At 41.9% G+C, this 23949-nt stretch overlaps 1 protein-coding gene across 8 annotated transcripts in view; it reads left to right on the top strand.

Moving 5' to 3' along the window:
- Positions 1–23949, top strand: part of DGKG (diacylglycerol kinase gamma) — a 203679-nt gene that overhangs the window by 30680 nt on the left and 149050 nt on the right. For 2 of the 8 annotated variants that reach the window (XM_072995842.2, XM_072995845.2), the window contains exon 1: positions 20891–21170. The exons of 1 other annotated variant lie outside the window; for it this stretch is intronic. The gene's annotated coding sequence lies outside the window, so the exon portion shown is untranslated. Of the gene's footprint in view, positions 1–20350; positions 20647–20890; positions 21171–21435; positions 21563–23949 lie in introns of those variants that run through there. 5 more of the 8 variants (XM_020787345.3, XM_078389298.1, XM_078389297.1 and 2 more) reach the window with 5 other exon arrangements.

The following is a 23949-nucleotide window of genomic DNA, read 5'->3' on the forward strand; positions in this document are numbered from 1 at the left end:
GAGGCTATTAAAACAGAATATGGAGAAATAGGTATTGCAAAGGTGTCAGAAAAAGATGTATTTTATCTTCTTGTCTGTTCAGTCTGTACGGAGATTGTATTATCTGACAGCTGGATTATGGTCAGATGGAGGATGAGTGAAATTTGGTGGATTAAACATCGATAGTTGAAAATAGGCAGAGGACACCATATTACTGGCAGCAATGACTTGAAATGAATCCTGATGAAGATGAAAGAAGAAAATGCAAAAGCAGGATTAGAGCTGAACCTTAAAAAGACCAAAATAATGATCACAGAAGAATTGCATAATCGTAATGCTAACAATTAAAAAAAAAATCAAAATTGTTAGAAATTTTCTATATTTTGATTTAATGAATCAAAATGGAGATTGCAGCTAAGAAATCAAAAGAAGTCTGAGACTCAGAAGGACAGGTATGAAAGAATCAGAAAAGATCAACTAGTGTAAGGAGGTATCAGTGGTGACAAAAACAAGAACATCTATGTAGTAGAATTCACAGTTGTGGTATGCGGATGTGAAAGCTGGACAGAGAAGAATCCTGCTAGCAAAAATTCATTTAAAAGGTGGTGCTGGATTAGAGCTACACAAATACTGGTGGCCACTAGAAAGATAGGTACGTAATAGGTTCTGGATCAAATCAAGGCAAAATTCGGACTAGAAACTAAAATGACTAAATTAAGGAACTTTGTCCTTATCATGAGAGAGCAAGACTCAAAGGTGGAGGACAGTAGAAAAATAGGAAAACATAACATGAGGTATTTATAAGACAAAAGTAGAGTTGTTAATAGTATGATCTGTGGAGGTAATTGGCCAGAATCCTATTGCTAATTTACTTTTGCATAAAGAAAAGGGTATTGCGCCTTGGAGACAAATTGCCACTGGGTAACAAGTTAATGGTTGCTTTCCAGGGAATCATGACATCATGTGTGTGCAGAGGAATACAACTAGCACTTTATTAACATATAGTAATTTGTTACCAAGACTTATACAATTTCCCTTACAAAAGCATAAATCAACAATAATTAGTGTTTCCCTATGTCAGAAGTGAATTGACAGCATGTAACAAAAACAAACTAAATATTGTATTATAACACTTGAAATGTGACCAGTATGGAGGTCAGCATGGTTGTGAAATAAGCCTTAGTTCTTGGGTAACGTTTACTATTCTCCCTACTCTGCTTTTTGCCTGAAGAATCAGGTCAACTATGATTCCTTGAGGATCTATTGTCAGTCCTTGATCTTCTTCTCTAATACTGCTGATTATTTTCAACTTGTTTCTGACCATTTACCTTTTCTTTTCTGAAATATAATAATGCTTTATTTATTCTTCTCCTTCTTTATTGAATCTCACTTCATTTTGTTTCAGAATCATTCTTCCGTGTACAAAAATCATTTGGGATGGCATTTCATATTCCACCTTGTTCATAATCTGACCATCTGTCAATTATTTTGCTTCCTCCAGTCAAGTGGGAGAAGAAATAAAGAACACTGCAGTCAGAAGAAATCTTCAAAACTGAACCGATCTCTGAATACTGGCTGGCTGTGATCACCATGCCATGCAGCATCCAGAGGCATCGTATTGTCCATACTCTGCTGGAAGCAGAGTATGGAGACTGAGGAACCCAGACTGAGCTTCTTGTGTCAGACATCACCTTCTTTTGTTCTCTCATAACCTCTTTTTCAAAACCCATTAACCTGCCAGTCACTTCATTTATTTATGACATAAATGTATATCCCACATACAACTCAAAGTGATATATGCAAGATTTTTTGCAGTCTGACTTCCAGGCATTTCACAGACCCAAACTAGCTTAGCTTCAGTTAAGCAGCTATATCATAAGGAAATGTTAGACCTTCTCTTTGATCAGCCTTCTGAGCCACTCTCTCCTCCATCGTTATTACATGATTTCTGCTTAGTGCTTTGTGCTCATTTTCTAAAACAAGAGCTTCTGAGCTTCACAGAGATTGCTGGATAGCTCAGTGAGTTGGAGTACCTGGCTGCAGAGCAAAGCCAGGAATTTGGATGTGCTTCCCAGAAGAGTCAGGAAGCATATGTAGGCTTGGGTAAACTACACAGTCCCACAGTGCCACTAGAAGAAAGATGTACCTAGGAAACCCTGATGAGAGTTGCCATGTGTCCAAATGGATGACACATAATTATCATAAACCACACAGGGTTGTGACTAGGTCTATAACCAAGGGCCCCAAAATTTAGAGAGTGTGAAGTTTGCTACTGGATAGATGATGCTCACTTGCCTGTTGGAAAGTTGTGAACCCATCTTCCCCAAATTGCTATGTTCTAGCTCCTCCTTCAGAGGAAGACAGAAACACAAAATAGGCTGGCTTTATGCAGAACCAATATGACCATTATGTGTTCATATACACTCATATCCAGGCGTTTTTCCTCATTCCGCCATCTCTTTCTGCATATACAAATCCTGTGTGACATAAGCTTAACCAACAAGGAAGCAAAATCACAGTCATCAAAAGTGCTATGAGCCATACATATAAAACTGGATGCTCTCTCTCCAATATCACAATTAAATGGATGCTGGCTGTAGTTTCTTTCCTTCATTCCTTTTTTAAATAACAAAACCTCTGCAAGTTTAGAGATATTCTGTTTTATTAATTTTCCAGAACTGATTCCTGAAAATAGAAATACATAGGAGAAAATTGTCCCATAAAATGATCCCTCCAACACAACTATATATGGCAAAAAGTCCCTTAGGAATTTTGTATAGCGCAGGAATTTTGTGTAGTGCAGAGACTCACTGTGAACCTCTGTTAAAATTGTTTTACCTCAGCCTTTGTTCCAAGTTTCTGTACATTAGAGTCATAACATGCTTGTTTCTAAAATATTTACTGCAACAGACTTATCTGGTTTCAGACAAATCACCTTTTCATTAGGAGGTGAGTAATAAAAAAGACATGAAATTTAATGTATCGAATTCTATGTTTAGAGTCATTAGAAAAGAATACCTTGGAATATCTTTATACAAATCTTTGGTGTAAACATATCTGAAATATTATGACATTTTGGTCACCACACCTCAAAAATAATATTGTAAAGCTGGAAAAGAAGTACAATGGCAATGAAATTGAACAGAAGACTAAAACAACTGCCATACATAAGAAATTTACAATATTTGAAGTTACACAGTTTTGAAGAAAGCTGACTAAGGGTGATATGACAGAAGGGTATAAAATTATGCATTGTGTGGAAAAAGTAAATACAGATATGTTTTTCTTCCTCTTTCTCACAATTAGAACATTACTGAACCAATTAAGCTATACAGTGGGAGATTCAGGACCCAAAATATAATGACATGGTTTCCAATTTGTTGATGCTTCTTTGTGGCTGTTGTTGTTGCTATATGCCATCAAATTGCCTTTGACTTATAGCAACCCTATGGATCAGTGATCTCCAGAATGGCTTCTTTAATGTTAAGGAATTTAAAATGTAGAGAATGGCTCTGGACACTTGATGAATGATCACCTGGAGACCTGAGATTGTGCTTGCCTGGTAAGGCTGCAAGCTGTTTGCAGAACAAAGCTGGGGTGTTTTGTGGTTTTTTGTTTGTTTGTTTGTTTTTTGCCTCTTCTTCATTCCTCATGCCCTCTTTATGAATCCTTAAATATTAGATGAAGAAGGAAGTGGCCCTTCCAGCAATACATGGTTAAACAATAGAATTCATTACTGCATAATGTAATCCAAAAGAGTGAGCTTTCGGAAAAATTAGGCAAATTCATGGAAAGCCTGACTATCTAGTTACTAATCATAAGAGCTAACTCAAGGATCAGGGTCAGCACAGTTCTCAGTACCACATGATGAGGACTAGGGAGCAACACTAAAAAGGTAAAGGTTCCCCTTGACTTCTCATGTCTTGCTTGTGGGCTTCCTGAAGAGGTTGTTGGCTGCTAGGAAAGAAGATGCTGGACTTGCTTGTCATTTGGATATGACTGAGCAGGGCTTTTCACATGCTGTATTTGTGTATTTAGCTGGGACTACAAGCAAGGCTGAGGTGCAGCTGTGAAAACCACCATCATAGCAGAAAAGAAGAGGGGTAGTAAAAACACCATTGTGGTGTCCTAAATTTCTGCTGCCTAGAATAATTGTTTAGATTGCTGGTCCAGTTGTATCAGCCCTGCTTTGAAAAGACCCCAAACAAGCACATTTTTCCAGGATTAGCATGTTGTCTTTATGGATGTGTGATATTTCTTATTACTGTCCCAGATGTGAATGACAGAAGTCTGAGAAGCACAAATGTTCTATCCAACCACTAGACCCCTTCTCACCTACATGCAGACTCCCCACCCTCACCACTGAGCAGAGAGCTATGTGTCATTGGTGTGCTAAATTCTTTCCCTGTTATAATTTTTGAGAAGACTTGACATGTCTACCTTTCATCTTGTAAAGACCTATTTGATTTTCCCAGGCTAACATGGAAATTAAACATGTTATTTTATAAGTGATCAATTCAGGGTCTGAGGTTCTCCCATCCGAAAACTGAGGGTAACAAAGTTTTCTTGGTTTCATTAAAGGTAATGTTTGGTGCTCCTTTGTATCATGTTCCAAATGTACTATTCATGATATAGAATCAACATTTCTTGGATTGGAAGGTATGCCTTTTGACTTGGAAGCTTTCTGGAGCAAGAGACTTTGTTCAAGTTTGCCCAGCAGTGCTGCAATTCAGTCCCCTTGTTCATTACACCTAATGGCCCAGTTCCCATCTCTTTCAGTACTGACATCTAGCAATAATAGGATCCAAAAATATAAAATGTCTGGGAGGGGGAGGCACACAGTCAAAGGCAACAAATCAAACTCCACTCTGGCATCCTGCCCCCAATGTTCAAAGGAGCTGCAGTAGGCAGGAAGAAAAGAGAAAGGCTTGCGTGCCAGTTGCTGTCTGCCAGCCAGAGGCTGTTAGGTATTTTTTGCACATACATAAGTAGCTTTTAGGCACTGAGCTCTAAGCCCAGCTGTATGGTAGGTGTAGCTGAAGTGGCCATTAAATCCACAGCAGGTGTTCTACTCAGGCAATTATTTTGGGAACATTAGTGCTTTCAGATCCTTGCCACCCTGCCTAAAAATTGTGACCAAAAAAGTCACTGAGTACCTAGTGGGCACCAGAAACTATGAATAATAAGCAGCCTAAGTTTATGAAGAATAATATATTTCTTCAGATAAACGTGCTTTTCTTTTCTTTCCCTTGCCCTCCATCCACTTTCTGACAAGACTACAAAATGAATCGCTGGAGGGGATGAAGTATCAGAAATATATATATTCACAAGGCACCCTCTCTTCTTCTCTCTCTTTCTCTTCCCGCCCCCAATATTTCATATACAATGTGAATTTAATTGACTACGATGTGTGTGTGTGTGTGTGTGTGTGTGTGTGTGTGTGTGTGTGTGTGTGTGTGTGTGTGTGTGTGTGTGTGTGTGTGTGTGTGTGTGTGTGTGTGTGTGTGTGTGTGCTGGTACTCAATGCACCTGATTTTTTTTCTTTTAGAAGTAGTTACATTTTAGCTGCTCTTCCAGGTTATACAAGTTCTAAATATACAAAATACCTATCAACCCTTTGACTGTTAACATGCATCATGCAATGTACATTATACTCATCAGTCACAAGCTTTCAAGCCATTATTCTGAAAATGGAAAAAATGTTCATGAAGTTCCAACTTCTATACCTTTTGATATGCAGCTTGATAACTCATGTTAAATGGTCAGAGGATACACACATGGGATAATAAGCTACTGAATGGTGCCTAACAATTGGGTCCCCTATGGGGAGAAGGGTGGCATATACATACATACATACATACATACATACATACATACATACATACATACATACATACATACATACATACATACATACATACATACATACATACATACATACATACATACATACATACATACAATTACAACTAGAAATGCGGGTATTCGTATACAAATATGAATACCCCACACAGGTGGCGATAACGAGGGTCCGGCCCCCTGGGGCCAGACTGTCCACTCACAATTCCAACACTGCCACTGGCTCCATGATCCCTTCTATCATTCCAGAGCTCCCGATCAGCGAGCCACTCTTCAACCAGGCAGGGAGGCTTGTCTTCCCACCTCCTGCCAGGAGTGGCGAGCAAATTGCAAGCTGCAGAATGATAGAAAGGATTGCGGAGCTGGTGGCAGTGGTGGAATTGTGAGTGGATGGTCTGGCCCCAGGGGGCCAGACCCTCATTATCTCCACCTACGTGGGGGTATTCATATTTGTATATGAATACAAATACCCCCATCTCTAAACCCTATGCTTACACTTGGTTGACCTTTGGTATTTTGGCAAAAATTCTACATTGTGATTTGAAGACCATAAAATGCTCAAAGTATTTGTAGCACATTTTCTTAGACTACAAGATGAACCATCCTGCTTAGATGAACCACCCTGGTGAATACACTAAAGCAGGTTGCTTGTGCAGTGGTGTGAACAGACTCAAAGCAATAAAGGCCATTCCACTTGGATAAAGGATTTATTAAATTCATAGAGATGCCTGAAAATATCACATCCAGAGCATCACTGATATTGTCCAGGACATCTTACAAAAATGTCTCAGCCACTACAAGCAGCCTCATCAATCTATTTGCATTCAAGTACTGTAGGTTCTGATCATGATAGTCTCATAAGGAACTGTCAGCTCTTCATCACTGAGCTCAGCTACCCTGATGCAGTAGTCCCTTAGATTTCAGAGGATGTTAAAGATAAATATTGTTAAATAAAATGACCACGTCTGATCATCGTATGATACCAAACCATTTCTGAAATAAAAACAGAAACAGCTTATTAGGAAACATTGTATTGGTGTGCTGGCTACTTATCAGTCTCTAGCAGAACTTGGAAACACTACTTTCCAGACTACAACTTCCAGCTGGCTGGAAGATTCTGGGAGTTGTAGTCCAAAACGTTAACATTTCCATATTCTGGTTTCTAGATTCCATTGAGACAGAAGTGGCTGCATCCTTTTATATAATCATGAAATTTGGCCCACATTTTATCCAATTAAAATTTAGCCAATATAGTCATACATTGTGTAAACTGTAGCATTTATCAAATTCTATTTGGGTCATCTCCTCTTCACCAAACTAGGCAACACATTATGTGATACAACAGCAGTTTCTTTGCCATGTGGGGGGAAGGGGAATAGAGCCATGAGTTACAAATGTTAAACAACTTATCAATATTTCTGAGGGTATATTCTGTGTAGCATGAGTTAAAGACCAAAGGCATAATGCTGTTGTCATGGATCCAGGCTGCTCTAATGGAGTTCTGTTTCCCAGACCCAGATTGTGTGGTCCCTGGTTACCAGATAGAGTACAAGAAGTAAGAGGAACTGAGAAGTTACACCTGGGGTGGGCAGTTTCAAGCCCTTGAAATGCTGTCAGGCTGCATGCCCTACCACGCCCCACTAGGTATGCTCAGTACAGCTGAGCTGCAGTCCCGCAACTTTTGAAGAGCTTATACAGTGGGGTCTTGACTTAAGAACCGCTTGAGTTAAGAACATTTTGACTTAAAACCGCTCTCATAGGAAAATATTGACTTGACTTAAGTACTTAGATTTGAGTTAAGAACTGAAAAAACCCATATGGGAGGCAGGGAAAGTGCAAAAGGTGAACTTTCAGTTAACTGTTGGCCAGTGAAAAGGGTGCCTGTCTGCTTCCTCACTCCTCCCAGCGTTTAGAGAGTGGATTGGGAGACAGTCTTCGGACTGCCTGTTACTGTACTGCCTGGACTGTATTTTCCCTGCCTCCCCTGAACCTTTCTTGACCTAAGAAAAAAAGAAACAAAATATCCGCCTCTAGTGGTCGAAGGCAGAATAGCAGCTTTCCATTAGTTTCTTTGGACGGAAAAGAGCAGATACGGATCAAATGGTTTTCAGTGCATTCCTATGGGAAATGCAGATTTGACTTGAGAACTTTTTGACTTGAGAACCGTCTTCCAATACGGATTACGTTCTCAAGTCAAGACCCCACTGTATTGCCCACTGTGGGCTGTACAAATTGTACAAATTGTGTAGTTGTATCAATCCAGTCCTCTACTGATTCAGGAAATCTATAGCTGAAGCACCCTCCCAGCTCCAGGTATTCGTGAATGAAATGGATTGTCTAGATCCATTTCAATCTGACCTCTGACTTGGCTTTGCATAGAAACAGCTTTGGTTGCCTTAGTGGATGTCCCATGCAGGGAGAGAGTGCCTCTGTTAGTTTTGCTAGAACTCTCATCAGTTTTCAGTAACATCAGTTGGGGTGCCTATTTGGATAGCCTGTGTGGGATGGGACTTGGTGGCACTGGTTCCCAACATCTCTGGTCCTTCACTGAGGGCCAATTTTGGAAAGTGGTATTAGGTGATTCCCGTTTGACACCTTAGCCATTGGCTTATAGTGTCCCTTATGTTTGCCTTGTCCCCTATGTATCTAATGTATACATGAGACCACTGACAAAGGTTGTCCAGAGTTTTGGAGTTTGGAGTCACCAATATGCTGATGACACTAAACTCTCTCTCTCCTTACCATCTAATGAATTAGATGAAGGTGAAGAATTAATCCAGACAAGACAGATGTGCTCTTGTTCAATCAAAAGGCAGATTAGGGAACAGAGATTCAAATTGTGTTAGAAGCAATCTCACACATCCTCAAAAATCAGGTTCACAGTTTAGATGTGCTCCTGGATTTATGCCCAAGTTTAAATGCTCAGATCTCAGTGTCCAGGAGGGCATTGCATAGTTGAAGCTGGTGTGCCAGTTATGCCCATTCCTTGAGATGTCTGACTTGGCTATAGTGACACATGCATTAGTTACGTACATCCCAACTGGATTGCTTCAATGTGATCTACCTGAGGCAGCCTTTGAAAAGTGTTCAGAAGCTTCAGGTGGTCCAAAACAGTGTAGCAAGCCTGCTGCTGAGTGGAGCCAGTTATAGGGGACAAAACCCCTTCCACTAATAGCCTCAGTAATTGCCAGTCCATTTCTGAGCACAATTCAAAGTGCTACCCTGTTTCCCTAAAAATAAGACCTAACCTGAAAATAAGCCCCAGTATCATTTTTCAGGATGGTTGTTGTGGGTTTTTCGGGTTCTTTGGCTGTGTTCTGAAGGTTGTTCTTCCTAGCATTTTGCCAATCTCTGTGGCCGGCATCTTCAGAGGACAGGAGTAGCACTCTGTGCTCTGGTGCAGTTTGTTTGGGAGTTGAGTATTTATAGCTGTTGGATCCTCCCAAACAAACTGCACCAGAGCACAGAGTGCTACTCCTGTGCTCTGAAGATGCCGGCCACAGAGATTGGCAAAACGTTAGGAAGAACAACGTTCAGAACATGGCCAAAGAGCCCGAAAAACCCACAACAACCATTAGATCCCAGCCATAAAAGCCTTCGCGGATACATTTTTCAAGATGCTCATTAATATGAGCCCTACCCCCAAAATAAGCCCCAGTTCAGTGAAACCATTGTGCAGCAACCAGAAGATGACATGACTGTATCTGAATAAATGTAAATTGTTGTACATGAAAAAAATAAAATATCCCCTGAAAATAAGCCGTAATGCGTTTTTGGAGCAAAAATTAATATAAGACCCTGTCTTATTTTCAGGAAAACAGGGTAGTTATGACTTAAAAGCCCCCTATGATTTGTGCCCAGGTTATTTGAAAGTGTGTCCTCCCATAAAAACCTGCCCAGGCTTTAATATATACGGGAGAGGTCCTTCTCACAGTGCCACCACCTTCAGAGGCCCATTGGGTGGAGACTCAAGACAAGTCCTTCAGTGGCTACACCCAGACTCTGTAAGTCCTTACCAAGAGAGACTAAGTTTGCTCTCTCCTTGCTCTCCTTCAGGCAGCAGGTAAAGACCTTTTTATTTAAGAAAGCCATTGACAATTATGAGCCTCTGGTTTGCCTATGGATTAGACATTTCTTATTGTTTTAAGATAGCTTAGTACTATTATTTTAATTGATTATGTAGAGCTTCAATTTTAATTGTATTTTAAATCATATAATTGCATTTAATTCTATTTTAATGTTTGTCATTTTATCCGTTATGGTTTTTAATTGTTCTGTAAGCTACCTTGTGTCCAATTCAGGGAGAAAGGAGATATATAAATGAAATACATGAATGAATGAATGAAATAAAACCCCTGACAAATGGGCATCCAGCTTATTTTTTAAAACTGCAAATGAAATAATATGTACCACTTTTCAGGGCAGTTCATCTTATACTGACACACTGCTTTTACTATCAGAAAGTTCTGCCTAATATATACTCCAAACTTCTTTTCCTGTATTTTTAATCCATTGGTTCATATCCTACCCCTTGGAGCTGAACCACATCAAAGAATTTGCTCCATCTTCCATGTGACAGCCCTTCAAATATTTGAAGAAGGCTTATGTCCCCTCTAATCAATCAATCTTTTTTCCCTGGGTAAACATATGCATTCTGCTTTTTAATGCCACGTGGATAGAAGAGAAACACCCCTGAGCCACTCTTTCATTTCTCGCCGTAGCCAATGCATCTTATAGCTCTGCTAAAATCAGAGCCAGTCAATGTTGCTTTTTGCAGTTACAATTCCCAAACGTAATGCTGACCTGCATGGATAACAGCCATGCTGACTGGGAGTTGCAGTCCAAATAAGCAGCTTCTCCAAGTACTGAATAAAATAGTCAATAGCTCAGTTGAGTGAAATGCTTATGCCCGCCCATTCTGATGTGGTGGATGGAGTGCTGGGTATGGGCAAGCTCTGTCTTGGTTCAGATTGCCACTCAGGGCTTACTAGGTGGCCTAAGGCAAGGCATAGCAATGTTTTTCAGACTAGGTTTTCCTGGAATCACCTCATGTGTGCCAGCCAGGGTTCCTGGAAAGAAAGGCAGCATCTAAATGTGAAACTAATAATAGTGCCTGCAAGACATAATTGTTATGTTTTTACAAAGTTTATCTGCCAAAGGCGGGAAATCAGAAAGGGTTTCAGCTGAGATAAAAGAACCCTTAAATAAATGCTTTTTTATTATATTTTTTTAAAAGCCTCGTGTTTGAGAATAGAGTGGGGGAAGGGTTTTCCACTGCTCCCTCAGGAATATTCTAGGCTTCTGGCTTCCTAGCTGTCCTTTCAAAATAAATTATTTGATCCCATTTATTTGTGAAGAGACTTGAGAGAAAATGTAAGGGTTGGAGGCTGGATTGTACCCAGTTATTTGGGCGACATGCCTCTCCTCACAGCAGTCTCCTCACTTGGAACACAGCAGTCTCCTCACTTGGAATTTTCAACTCCTTTCAAAATAAATTATCTGACACAGAAACATAATAATAACTGAAAGTGTGAAAGCTGAATTCAACCCTATTGCTCAGGAAAGAGCACCCAGAAATTGGAAGCAACATGTTACAATGTGTTTGTAGCACATTGTTCATTGGGATAACAAAGGCATGATGACATACCTTTTGCGAAATAACATAATAACTGGTAAGACCTTCCCCATGCAAAAAATAACATCCATTCTTTTCTATTTTTTTCTTGCTGCTTATGAAGGGATTTTGGGAGTGGGCATGTTAGAATTCCATAGTTTACCATATCTACTATTAGATAGAATTCCGTAGATTACTATATATATTATTGTGGGCAAGAATCCCGTAGAAGAAATGGAGTAGCCATCATAGTCAATAAAAGAGTGGGAAAAGCTGTAATTGGATACAATCTCAAAAATGATAGATTGATTTCAATACAAATCCAAGGCAGACCTTTCAACATCACAGTAATCCAAGTTTATGCACCAACCACCAATGCTGATGAGGCTGAAACTGACCAATTCTATGAAGACTTACAACACCTTCTAGAACTGACACCAAACAAAGATATTCTTCTCATTATTGGGGATAGGAATGCTAAAGTAGGGAGTCAAGAGATAAAAGGAACAACAAGAAAGTTTGGTCTGGAGTTCCAGATGAAGCAGGGCAAAGGTTAATAGAGTTTTGTCAAGAGAACAAGCTGGTCATCACAAACACTCTTTTCCAACAACACAAGAGGTGACTCTACACATGGACATCACCAGATGGGCAATACCGAAATCAGATTGATTATGTTCTCTGCCGCCAAAGATGGAGAAGCTCTATACAGTCAGCAAAAACAAGACCTGGAGCTGATTGTGGCTCTGATCATCAGCTTCTTATAGAAAAATTCAAGCTTAAACTGAAGAGAGTAGGAAAAACCACTAGGCTAGTCAGGTATAATCTAAACCAAATTCCTTATGAATACACAGTGGAAGTGAAGAACAGATTTAAGGAACTAGATTTGGTGGACAGAGTGCCTGAAGAACTTTGGATAGAGGCTCGTAACATTGTACAAGAGGCAGCAACGAAAACCATCCCAAAGAAAAGGAAATACAAGAAAGCAAAGTGGCTGTCCAAAGAGGCCTTACAAATAGCAGAGAAGAGAAGGGAAACAAAATGCAAGGGAGATAGGGAACGCTACAGAAAATTGAATGCAGACTTCCAAAGAATAGCAAGGAGAGACAAGAGGGCCTTCTTAAATGAACAATGCAAAGAAATAGAGGAACATAATAGAAAGGAAAAAACCAGAGATCGGTTGAATAAAACTGGAGATATGAAAGGAACATTTTGTGCAAAGATGGACATGATAAAGGACAAAAATGGGAGGGACTTTACAGAAGCAGAAGACATCAGGAAGAGGTGGCAGAAAGATCTGGATGTCCCAGACAACTCAGATAGTGTGGTTGCTGACCTTGAGCCAGACATCCTGGAGAGTGAAGTCAAGTGGGCCTTAAAAAGCATGGCTAACAACAAGGCCAGTGGAGGTGATGGCATTCCAGTTGAACTACTTAAAATCTTAAAAGATGATGCTATTAAGGTGCTACACTCAATATGCCAGCAAGTTCCTTTTCAATCTCAAGGAAATCAACCCTGAGTGCTCACTGAAAGGATAGATCCCGAAACTGAGGCTCAAATACTTTGGCCATCTCATGAGAAGAGAAGACTCCCTGGAAAAGACCCTGATGTTGGGAAAGTGTGAAGGCAAGAAGAGAAGGGGGTGACAGGGGACAAGATGGATGGACAGTGTCATTGAAACTACCAACACTAATTTGACCAAAATCTGGGAGGCAGTGAAAGACAGGAGGACCTGGCATGCTCTGGTCCATGGGGTCACAAAGGGTCGGACACAACTTAACGATGAAACAACAACATGTTAGAATTCACTGTTCTCCAAATGTCAGGGCATTTTTCTTAGTGTTTTCCCAAACAAAGCAGCTTATGGTGCTGGGCTACTCATCATGGTGCCTAGGAAGGCACACCACTGCTACAAATAGCCATTTTAAAATAAAAGTCATTTGAGCCTGATCTTGAGGCACTGACTGATGCCTCAGGGAATTGCTATGCCTCTCCAGGTCTCTGGACCGGGAGACAATGTTCTGGGTGACTAGCGATGGAAGAGAGCAGAGGGAAGTTTGATTGTTCTGAATAAAATGCTTTTGAAGTCTAAGCACAATTCACTCCAATCCAGCACCACCTTAGTATAGAGGTCTCTGTATGTGTGTTGCACTTTCACAAAATCTGTGCATGAAAACACAGGATACTTGCATTAGTGGGAATGGCAACATCCACCATAGCTACTGAAAAGGCCACCATTCTGTGTGTTTTTTCTTGGCCCTAGACTGCCATATTAAAAGGTTGGCCAGATTTACCTATTGCTGCATTTGCCTGGATTCCCCTTGCACCTTTCTACAATCAGTTACCCAGAAGCAGTTCCCTGCTCCCCCTGCTTTGCAATTGAAGTTTTGTCCTGCACCCGCCTACACTCATGCTGGCCACTCACTGCTGCTGTGATGTTATTTTTAATATTTTTATTTCTTTCAAATTGACATATCAATATGCTAGTATTACAGGGGGCAAATAAAACAGGTTTCCTGAAGCTCGTGGAAGCCAGGCAGAGGCTCCTCTTTCAGTAACTTTTTTAAAGTGGCAGCAGCCTTTCCTTGAAGAAACCCCTGGGAGACACAGAGAGAGACACAGAAACACAGAGACACACACAGACAAACTCTTTTCCTTAAGAGGGAAGGCAAAAGAAATTGACAAGACATTGACAAAGCTCCACAGCTTCCAGGCTTGTGAAGGATGGAGCAATTTCCCCCTCCTGTTGGCTGCCATTTTTGAAATAAATATCCTTTAGACTAGCATAACATGGTATCAATATGATAGATAGAAAAAAAATAATACAACAGATTGGACTGCAGTCCAATACAGGTGCATGAACACTCACTCACACACACACACACACACACACACACACACACACACACACACACACACACACACACACACACACACACACCAGTGGAGAACAGGAGGAGACTGGGAAGGGGCTGGCGAGAAGGAGAGCACACTATTGATTGGTAGGAGTGGCAATCCCTACAGACACAATGTACACCACAAGACACATTCTCATATGCTAAAATGATTCAAACTACAGTGGTGCCTCGCTAGACGATGGTAATCCGTTCCACTGAAATCTCTGTTTAGCGAAATCATTGTTTAGCGAAAAGCATTTCCACATTGGAATGCATTGAAACCTGTTTAATGCGTTCCAATGCGGAAGAATCGTCATTGTCTAGCGAAGATTGGCCATAGGAAAGCCGATTGCGAATCGCCGATCAGCTGTTTAAATTGCTGTCTTGCAAAGCTTAGGTCCCAAAAACACCTGTTTGCGAGCGTGTAGGGAGCTGTCAAAATTGTCATCTAGTGAAAATCGGTATGTGAAGCAGGGACCAAACATTGTCCAGCAAAATTCCCCCATAGGAATCACTGTTTTGTGAATCGCTATAGCGATTGCAAAAAGCCAGTGTCTAGCGAAAAAACTGTCATGTGGGGTGACTGTCCAGCAAGGCACCACTGTAATCAATGTCACAAGCAAGATAAAATAAGTGACCCTGGTGCCACCCAGTAAAATCCTTCACTTTCCAACAAAAAAAATACACTTCTCGGGAGGAGGGGAGCAAGCTTCCTTTTAGCCTCATCTCCCACCCCAACCTGTTATCCAATTCTCTGTGAAAAGCAGAGGAAATCAGGAGTAAGGTGATGGGAAGCATGTGGAAAATGCTTGAAATATAAACATTTGGCTATGCACAGAAAGCAAGCTGTGGTTCAATGTATGTGTCTTGTGTGTATGTTGAAGCAGAGGAAGGAAATATTACCCATCAACATTACCCTAATTGCTCTTTCCCAGCTTTTGCAAGTCAGCAAGCTGTGTGTGCATGTGAGTGTAGCTTTTATATTTGTATATAAATACATATGTAAATACACATAAACTTCTAAAATGAATATAGTGCAATATGATTAGATATAAATAATACCATGTGCCTGAAATAGTGTTGCCTTTCAGCATTGAAGCATGCACGTCATGGAAAGAAGAGAGGGCAGTCTTTTATCTATTTTGGCATATTTTGTTTGCTATGGTTTGTTTTGTTCCTTAGGAAAATTCAACCTTTGCCATGGTAGAAAATGGTCAGATCCCTCCTTTGTTTTTCCTCTCTGTCCCCTGCTCCGTGACAAATGTGACAGAAAGATGAGAGCAAAAAGAGGAAGACTTTGACTGAAGGGCAATCATAATACCCAAATAGATTGCTCCAGCATTGCCTACGTTCTCCTGGTTCAAACTCAGAACACATTTGTAGGGGGTGGAGTAAGGTACCAGGCACATTGTGCAGACCACAGGCTTGCCCTGGGGAAATATTTCATAGGGCCTTCAGTTCCCAAACCCCTGTTCTCCAAAGGGTCTTGAGGCTTATGGCAAAGAAAGAAAAATCCTTTCTCCTCCTTCTCCCTCTCGTTCTCCTTCTTTGGTGAAGAACTGGGTTCGAATCCCCGCTCAGCCGTGGAAACTAATTGGGGGGGGGATGGAATGGGTAAAACCACTGCTTAAAGGCTTCACTTACCTTGGAAACCCTATTAGGGTTGCGACAAGTTATTCCACCTTGATAGTACATAGCAACAACAAAGATATATGTTTATTAGACAGAGACTGAAATGGCTACCCTGTTCACAGTCCCTGCAGGCGCCTCTTCCTCATTCATTGAGGTTTTTGCTTTGCTTCCACACAAAGAGGGAGTGTTTGCTGACTTTCGTTGGCAGCAACTGCATTTTTGATCCCTCCTTGGTTCCTTTTGTTCCTCTTACACTATTTAACCACCAATATTTATACATGATGAGGGCCAAAGCTAAATCAGAGCAAGGCCACCAGTTGTTGGAGAGGATTGACATATTTTAATGCAGAATTGCAATGTTCAAACATTTGTCCACATGTAGAGGCAGTGGCTGCCTTACAGATAGCTGTCACAGTTATACTGTGCACAGTAACAATCACCTGCATTGGTAGGACACTGCTTTTAGCCTTCTTTTCATTGTACTCCAGTACAGCTAAAGCACATTTCCTCCTCCCCAACCTCCACCATCCTGTTGCACCACTTAGTAGACACCCACACTCACACACATTAACATTAGATGAACAGAACTGCCTCTTAGGATGGATGCATTGGGTTGGCTTGATTTTACCACAGATGGACCTCTCATTATAAGGCAAAAGGAATAAAACCATGAATTCTAATAGCAGAGAGTTGTAAACATGGGTATTTATTTATTTATTTATTTATTTATTTATTTATTTATTTATTTATTTATTTATTTATTTATTCCATTTATACCCCGCCTATCTGGTCAATTTTGACCACTCTAGGTGGCTTACACCACAAAAAGCATAATACAGGAACAAACTGTATTATGGACTACAGCTCTCAGTATTCCCCAGCCATGCTACCTGGAGCATACGTTATAGTTCCAAAAAGGAACTTTTTCATGATCTGGTTGATATGCTGTACAGCACTGATGGAAAATTAGCCTAGCTATTCCTTCGCTTGAATCTGGACGGATTTCATTAGATCAGGACTGGAGAACTCTCATATAACTCTGCTTTTCATCAAATTTAGTTGTCTTCCCCCAGCTCCCAACCCCATACAAAGGGCTCCTCATCTCTCTGTCAATAGTCTTATCCAGCTATATGTCTAGCATAATCAGCGTGCTGCATTTTCCTTTTGCCACCAGAATAGGTAAAGCCTTTTAGCAGAGAGTCAGTCAACCAGTGCTGTGGTTAACAAACTGTGGACAGGCTCAAAGCACGCACGCACTAAATACCAACTCTTCCTGGCAGGCCTTCAAATGCATTCTACAGAAGCAACACAAGAACTGTACAAAGTAAGGATGTCTCCATTATTGGCAGTACCTTGCCCACAACAGTTTGCTTCTTTAGGGCAATGAGTGAAATACATATTCCATATACAGTGTGATGTCTGAATCTTACTTCATCAGGGGGATCTTCCTCCCTGAAACTTGAGAAACAGACAAGAAGCTTAGAACAGGGTTGGAGATCATGCAGCCCATGGGCTACATACAACTTGTGCTGCAGGGGTTAGTTCCTATATGTTTCTAGGCCTCTCCTTTCACCCTAGCAGTGGAGGGAAAAAAGTCACCAAGCACTAAAAATCATGCTTCCAAGGCCACTGCTCAATGTAATGGCTATTTGTTCCTCTTGCATCTCAAAGAAAACCTCAGACACTTCTGGTGTTGAAAAAACGGGTAGATGCAACTTGCAGCAATCTGGAGTGTTGGACTATGGGGAGCCCATAGCTACTGCATGGGTTACCATTCCTAGCTTAGGAAGTGCAGAAAAAGTTCCATTGCACCTACAGACTTGTTCTTCAGTGCTTCACCCCAGTGCCTCCAATGTCTGCCATCTGAAGCAGCTGGTTCACTTTGCCTAATGGTTAGCTCTCTCAATGTCAATCATTACATTCTTCTTCACAAAGACTTATTCACAGTAAGACTTTCAGTGACCCTTTGTCCAGCACTGTAACAAAATTGGAAGTGATGATGAAGCAAATATCTCTCACAACCCAATTAGCCTCAGATAGTCAGAAATTAGCAGTGAGAAGTGACATGTTCCTGTCTGCATGTTGCACGCCTGTTCTCACACTGGTTATAAGGTCCATCATGCATAACATGAAGCCTGCTAAAGCATAGGGAACACTTACAAAACTGCCCTTTTGCTCTGTGTCTAGGTAATAACTGGTGCATATAATTGGAAGCAGAAGATGAAGAAGCTCTGTTCTCTGTGCAAAAACAAGACCAGGAGAGGATTGTGGCACTGATCAATAGAGTGAATTCAAGCTATAAAAACTGAATTTGTCAAAGTCCTGACAAGAGTACGCCAACAAATATGGGAAACAAAACTATGGCCCACACACTTGAAAATTTCAGTATGAATTTAAATCCCAAAGACAGAAGATGCTGAATAATGTAGAAAGCATACAACCATCACATTAACATTCCATGGAAGCAAAATGGTGCTCAAGATTTTACAGCAAATATGGAGTGTGAAATGCCTTATATTCAAGCTGCGTTCAGAAAAAGAAGTAGAAGAGGTAGCATTAGAAATCATATATCAAATATATCTTGAGTTCTGGAATGTGTCAAAGAATTTCAGAAGAAAACCAGTTTGTACATTATAGAGTACGTACAGTAAAGCTGGTGACTGTGCAGATCATGAAAAGCTATGACTTGTAAAAGAAACACTTGTGCCACCACAATACCAGACTGTGGTGCTGTGTAACCTGAACTCAGGACAGAATATGGAGAAACCAAATGCTTCCTGATTGTTAAAGGGTCTGTTTTATATTTATATCTGTTCAATTTATATGCAAAACATATCCTATGAAAAGCTGGATTAGATTCACATTTAGGAGGAGTGGAAAATGGTGAGGAAACATCAAGAACTGAATGTATATGCCAGTGATACCACGTTACTGACAGAAAGTAGTAATGGCTTCAAATGAGTACTAAAGTTGAAGAGGAAAATGCAAAAGCAAGATTATTAAACCAAGATGATAAAAATAATGACTTTAGAAGAGTTTTAACACTAATGAGTGCTAAAGAGCAATATCAGTGTTGACAATGAAGAAATCAAATTTGTTAAAATATTTTTGATGCCTTGGTTCAGTCATGCATCCAAAACAGAAGGCTAAGATTTGGAAGGGCAGTTATGAAGGATTTAGAAATGATACCTAAGTGTAGGGATGTGTCACTGGAGACTGAAGACAAGATAATCCAGAATGTGGCATAGCCAGTTACTGTATAAGATCATGAAAGTCGGACATCAAGACACTTAACAAGTGAAACATCAGTTTACGTGAAATGCTGTACTGGAACAGAGTTGAACCACCAGAAAGATAAATAAGTGGGTTCTACGTTAAATCAAGCCTAGAAACTATAACATGTCTAGGCTGAGACTATTACACTGTGAACATGCCATGAGGAGACGCAACTCGCTGCAAAAGATCATAGCGCTGAAGTGGAAGGCAATATGAAGAAAGGAATACAGTACCTCCCATGAAATGGATTGATACAATAAAAAAAACCATGGCATTTTGTTTGCAAGAGCCAAGCAGGACCTTTTCAGTTCAAATATGGTCACTATAAGTCAGAAGCAACTTGACAGCAAACAGCAGCAGCAGGAAGGGTGTGGGGCAGAACTCTTCCTTGGGGTCCCTTCCAGATAAATAGTTTCCAACATTCCTTGATGGAAAATTAGAATAGTTAATTAGGGTTGAAACTGCTTTACATTTTACATTGTACTGTTATGCCTTGTTTTGTGTTTTTCAAGGACTGCTGCCCAAAAGAAGTACAGTATTCCTTAGATTCGGATGGTATGGGAGGCCACACTGGAGCAAGCCCTCATCTTCACACACTTTGGGACAGAGGGCTACAGTCCAAACCAGATATGGAAAAGTTGTTGTTTTTCCTCCAAGTACCCCAGTCAGTCTAGCCAGTGGCCATACCGCCTGGGATGTTCTAGAACCATAATCCCAAGCAGTAACTGTTTACATCTCTAGATCAAACCAACCTGAAAGGGCTGATCTTGGCACAGAGTCCTTCCTGAGGGCCTGGCCTTGAAATGTCAGCCTGAGGCAAGTTGGCTCCTCCAGTGCGATGTAGTGGATAGGGTGGCGGACTAGGAGACCTGGATTCGAATCCTAAATTCAAATTCCTGCTTGACCATGGAAACCTACCATGGAACTGATTTTTAAAAAAAACACTCCTTATGTGTCTGAAAATCCTGTTAGGGTGGCTGTAAGTGGATTCCAACTTGACAGCACATAACTAACACCAAAGTTTGCTGTCGGTCCAGCGTGAAATGTAAAATGACAGATGGAAGTGAACTAGCCTGGAATAGAAACGCGATTCCATGTCTATGAGGAATTCAAGGGAGCGCTGCTGGGAAGCGGGGATAAGAGGCCGCAGAAGTGGGGGGGGGGCTTGTCTTAGAGAACTCTTGACCAAAGCAGAGACTCGGTCTTCCTCAGCCTTAAAAGCCCAGCACTGCAGCGCTCAAGGAGGAGAGGAAGCAGACAAAGGGAAGGGGCTCATCGGAGGGGCAGCGGCGACTTCCCACCCTGCCCATCCTCTCCCAGCCAGGTGGCTCCCTTTCCTATCCCCGCTGAAAGCCAGACAGAACCAACGCGGGGCCCGAGGTAACTGACCAGGTACGACCGGATGCGGTTGTTGTGAGCCTGGGAAGGCGGAGTGGGGCGCGGGGGGGGGGGCGCGCGAGGAGGAGACCATTCTGCCGGGGAGGGGGCGGCGGGGGCTGGAGCGAGGAGCCACCTTAAAAAGTGGTCGCTGGAGCTGTCAGGCTAAGCGGGCAGCGCTCAGAGTCAGACCAACAAGAGCCCCCATACACACACACACACACGCTGCCTGCCCGCAGCAAAAGCCAGCTCGGACTCCACCACAGCACCGCCAGCAGCCCTGAGGGAGGAGAGACGGGGGGGGGGAGAGAGAGGGCACCCCCGAAAGCACTTTGGGGGCCCTTCCTGCCTCTGTCGCCCTTGCCGGACGCCTCAAGGGGAGCTACGCTTCTGGGACCGTCAGGGCCAAAGCGACCGCTGGGACAAGTCTGGGGCGTTCAGGGCCCTCCGCTGTGTTTATGTTGTGGCCCTTCCGAGTAAAAAGAGAAAGAGGAGGAGGAGGAGGAGAGCAAGACAGGCAGCCTGTCGCAACTTGAAGGGTAAGCCTGGAAAACAAGCCCCCCACCCGGACCGGGCAAAAGCCCCTCAGGGCGGGCAGGGCAGGCGCACGTGTGTTGGAGGGGGGGGGGAGACTGGGTTCGGCAGAGGCTGCGGCGTGTTTATGTCGGCGGGGTTCCGGGGTTGCAGCGCGCAAGGCAAGGCAAGGCAAGGCAGGGCGGCGGGCGGCGGGGCGGCGGGGCTGCGGTCGAGCCCAAAGGAGGGATCCCGCGGGAAAGCCGGCGGCCGCCGCAGAGCGAAGGGGCTCCGGGAGAGCTCCTCGCCGAACCGGCGGCCGTTTCCACCGTCTGGCGCAGTATCTCGAAAGGCACCGGGCACCTGATGCTGTTCAGAGACGTCCGGATCGCCCGGGGTCGGAGCCCCGTTGGGCAAGGTAGGGGGAGAGCAGGTGCTTCTTGACGGGGCAGATCGGGCGTGGTGAGAGCATAGCGGGGAGTAGGAGGTAGGGGAGCCGAGAAGAACCCCTTGAAAGACCTCGCCTTCCACCGCTCCTACCGCTCCTGACTTTTGCGAGAGAGGTGCGGAGGGCTTTGTTTTCCCCTCCCCTGCAGTTTTTCTCCCCTTGCTTTGCTAAGACATAGTGGTGATCTGGCGTAAAACAAACCTAGATTCTTCTTCTTTAACCTCCTGACTCCCAGAGCTTCATCTGCTCACTCTAAATAAAGTTTTTTTTTTCCGGGGCCCTTTTTTGCAAGGCAGGCAGGGCGACTGTTTGTGAAAAAGCCCATCCTGTTTTGTTTGTTAAAACCACCGTCTGCAAGATTAGCTTTTGCCAGTCATGTTCCAGGGAATCGCTTATAGGACACAAGGGATCTGTCTGTTTTATCAGGCACAATGTGACGACTTCCTGAGAGCCAGCCTCTCTTGGAGCGGCTGCTCTGACAAACATCTGCAGTAGACAGATGTGGGACATGTAAATAGGGCGGAAGGGCCACATAGTTTGATATTAGTAAAAAGAAAGAAAGAAAACCAGATGTGTATTTAACTTTTTAATGTACATGATGCCTTGGGGGGGGCTTGGGTGGTACAGATCTGTGCTAAATTCAGCATTTGGTCGTTGGGTTGCTTCTTCTTCTATCCACTTAATGACTTCAGTCACATCTCAGTTCATTGTCATCTGCTACATGGTTAATATGTGTTGAACTGCAAGTTAAACATGATTTAGGCAGTCATGCCACTATTTATTTTATTCTGTGGTGGACTCCACTCTGAACAATACAATTGCACTCTGATTGATCACTTGTTATGAATGAGCTCTAAATCTCAAATGATCAAACTGAGAAATCTACCAAACAGAGCCCCAAACAAGAGACTTCTTAGCTGGTGTTGGATACTTAGATTTTCCTGGAGACTGAATGCATATAGAATGAGTCCAGCTGATACCACATATCCTGTGAACCAATTAGTCCATCTCCCTTGTATTGTTGCCAGCTCTGGTTGCTAGCCACTTGAACAGGCACAAGATGTACCTCTGTTAATACTGCCTGCAAATCTTTAGAAGGGAAGATGCTGGAAACTGAGCATATGACATCCTGTATTCAAAGTATATGCTATACTATAGAGCCACAGTTCATCAGAGCTAATGCATGTTCTTTTAGCATCAGGAATTGCAACAGTGCCACTGGAAGGTTTTCAGGAATTGTTTTTCTTCCACGTATTGTACTAATATGCCGTGGCACAAAAAGCATGAATTTAGGTGATTATATGTATTCACCTAGCTCGGAGAAACCCACCAAGGGCACATTCAGAAGGCAAACTGAGTGATGGTCTAATCTGACGGTCTCATCTCCAAACAAACTGGCTGTTGCATGTGCATGCTATTTTTAGGCAGATACTAATATAAGGCAACATGTGATTATCAATTTATATAACAAGCAAAATTAATAGTAATAACTTAACCCTTTTATGCCTCAAGATGGCTATTTATGGTGTTCTAGTAATTGTGATCTATGACATGCCACCACCAGCAAAACCAGAGCTTGGAAACATGATGGTTTTTTTAAAAAAGACCACAACATCTAGAATATTATAGCATGGCCTTAATATTTCCAAGCTCAAAGCAAAACTAAACAAAATGTGTCTATTCCCAACATTTGCTGGGTTTTTTTTTTAATCTTGAACATATAATGTGGGTATTCTAAGTGACCGTAACTGAGTGGGTTAATATCATGTGCCAAAGGGAAGGAGTCACAAATCTGATAGGTTTCCATGTGAAAGTTAAGCATGTACTTACATGTATTCCACTGAAGTCAGAGGGACTTAATCTAGTCAAAGTTCCCACTGATTTCAGCAGAAAATGGTCAAGGTTTCCTGGAATTGTTGTCCAAAGAAATCAGCTTTCCCAGATTCTGAGGCGAACTTTTGGTACATGTTTCTCAATGTGCTACATGAATTGGGCAGCAGGAAAAAACCTTGAGACCTCTTATAGCTGGTATACTCTGTTACAAGGAGGATGTGGTGGTCCTTCCCGTCTTTTCATGTTTCAAACCACATAAGCAAGGAAACATTCAGGGCACAAATGCTTTGTCACTGCTCTGATTAAATTATTTGAATATCTCCTACTTAATTGTTTCATGGAAATCAGTGGGATTTAAAATGCTTGAATTTTGACTAGATTTGAATACACCTGTATACAAATGGAATTTTGAAATCATGATCTCCACCTTTTTTGTGGGAAGATAAATTGCAGGTGCAATCTCACTGAATTTCTCCATTCTATAAAACTCATATCCAGTAATATTGTTGAAATTTTCCAATACA

This window comes from Pogona vitticeps, chromosome 3 (assembly GCF_051106095.1).
Source record: "Pogona vitticeps strain Pit_001003342236 chromosome 3, PviZW2.1, whole genome shotgun sequence".
Classification (NCBI taxonomy): domain Eukaryota; kingdom Metazoa; phylum Chordata; class Lepidosauria; order Squamata; family Agamidae; genus Pogona; species Pogona vitticeps.